We start from the raw sequence: 2,706 nt of genomic DNA on the forward strand, positions 1-2,706 counted from the left end.
GGACAAGTGTGCAAATATGAGAAGGTGGGACTGTTTTCGAGGCTGGTTAACATCAGTGGACATATGCTTCTCAAAGTAATGAGCAAGACTCCAGAGCTCGGCTATTACCACAGGGCCAGACATCTTGGACTGGTGGGAGAGTCGAGGGTCTGTTTTACAGGATGAGGACTGGCTATCTGGGCCATACTGGCTGCTAAGCCATCAGGAGCCATGAGACAGGGTTTGGGACTTGGAAAGGGGAAGTAGACACAGAGGAGGCTTTTCCCTTCTGACACTGATATCACTCCCTGTTTACAGGACTGTTGTCCCACCAGCTAGGGGTGCAGATATTGGCTGGTGGTGTTACAACCTTGTATCCTGGATGCGTTGGATCAGCCTTGATGTAACTTTATTTTCCAAAATGCTTCAAAATATCTGCAAAATATTGACATCGTAGCATCCAAGCTACTTCTCCCAAATTGCCTCATATGTGGAAATATGCTGTATACAGAAGTCCCACCTGACTGCATATCCAGATTGGTGGCTCTGAAAATATGGTCATGATGGACCTTTGTTTTCCTAGTGCTGGTTAAATCCACTTGGGTACTCAGTTCACAATCAGCAAGGGGTGACAGCAGAGGACTCTGGGGTTCTGTCACAGTGGGATGAACAAGGCCAGTCCTGGATACCAGGGTAGACAGGTGCTGGGGGTCAGATACCCATGAGACTTTGAGAAAAGTGTTTAGGTGGGGCCTATGCAGGGAGTCAGTGCCAACAGGGACCAGTGAAGAGGGAAAGGGCAAGTCCCAGCTTGTCTTAGTTTTATTTGCCAGGAGCAAAGTCCATCCCAAATTTTCTCAAGGTGAGGTGTTCATTATAAGATCACAGATCTGATGGGAACCACCAGTCCTCAGGCATTTAGGTGCTCCACTATTAACATGACTCAAATGTCAGTTCCACACAGTCTGGGCTTCCTAGTTCAAATTTTGGAGAGAAAAGCTGATTGGCTCAACCTGGCCTGGGGCTTAGCTTCCCTGGAGTCAGGTGTTCACCTCTGATCTAATCAGCTATGGCTATGACTGAGGTCCCATGGTAATTAATAATGCCCCCCTTGGCCGTAGGCTTAATCACAAGAAAGGGAAAATGGATGTGAGAGAGGTAACTCTAGTTTATTTCCCAAAGAGAGGCCTAGGACCTGGTGTGCACACAGCTGGGCCAGCAAGGTACTGGCATCATGGAAGCCAGTTAGTGGGTAGCAGACCTCAGAGGAAGGGCAGTGCCTAGGGGAGGGTCCTATAAGAACAAGGTTAAGAAACAGTCTTTTCAGAAATTAGGGACAGGGTGTGGCTTGGTCATAGAGGCAAGACAAAATAGGATTCACTCAATTTATTAGAAATGGGATTCGAAGTGAGAGGGGAATTAATATGAGAGGGAGTTGATGTTGAGCTGCGCGGTCTTAATTCCTCCTAGATAGAACCAAGATTGATCTCTGAATGGGGATGGGGCTCAGTCAAAGGCATTCTGCCATCCTAGGGTCTGGATAAGAAAGGAAGGCAAGGACGGAGGCCCAGGCATGACAATGCACATGAGAGCTGATAGATGAGATTAGACTGGCCAGTGGGAGCTGTCTTTTATTTGATCATTATTTGTCCAATTGACAACTGCAGCAGGTCAATTGGATGTAATCTATAGCTCAGAGATTGACTTGCCTACAGTTGATCTGATCCACCTCACAGACATGTCTAAGCTCTAAGACACCAAAGGCTTCTCCGTGATGCCACTAAAAGTCACAGACCACAGTTCTGACTGCAAGGCAGAGAGAAGTACATGGAAAGGACACTGCCCGTGGGTTTGGAGCCCTTTAAAAGGCTTTTCAAGAAGGCTGTGTTGATAACCAAATTACCCAAAAAGGGTTTCTTTGTCTTCCTCAGCTCAAAAGGATATTTAAAAAGGCCAGAGCGTATTAGAATAGCAGCAGGTGATAAGACCAACACTTGTTCATTACAGTAATAGCTCCTACCCCTCTTCCCTGATGTACTGTGCTTTGGCAAGAACAGGGATTGCTGTGAAATGTTCAGTGCTGGACACAATGTGCTTCTATCTCTCTTGCTATTTCTCCCCTCTTCTGTAGATGTGAGGTTGTTTCTAGTTTTTAGGAGAGAGCTGTCACTCTTTGGGAAAGGCTTTTCTTGTGTCTATGCCACCTCTTATCAAGCTGCCAGATAACTCTCATTGTTTCCACGATGATATATGCACAGACTGAAGCATATCGAGGAGAGATTGTGCTCTCTGATGACGGTTGGACTCCCCAGCTGGACTGTGGATCCCTGGGGAGTTGAGGTCATTTTTTTCTCTGGGTAACTCTAGTCTTGTGGACCCTTCCTAGTCTAAGTCATCTAATGCAATGCTTGCAGGTCTCCCCATTCTTTGGGAGTTGGTAAGCCCATTTGCTAGATATTTCTGACTCTCCACCTCGCAGGCCCTCTCATGATAGGGTGGGATGATGTAAATCTTCCTAGCCAGAGTTGTGAATGGAAGCGACATGTGCCATTTCCAGGCTGAAGGATTTACTTGTGGGTGCAAGACCCTCCAAGCTTACAAGAGTGGGTGCTCCCTCAGCCTGGATCTGTAAGTGACTATGATGATCAGAGCCCTCTGCTCACCTGAAATGGACTTGGATTATGCGAAGAATATATTTCAATATATTGTTTTTAATTTACTTAGATT

This window comes from Pan troglodytes, chromosome 12, assembly GCF_028858775.2.
Source record: "Pan troglodytes isolate AG18354 chromosome 12, NHGRI_mPanTro3-v2.0_pri, whole genome shotgun sequence".
Lineage (NCBI taxonomy): Eukaryota > Metazoa > Chordata > Mammalia > Primates > Hominidae > Pan > Pan troglodytes.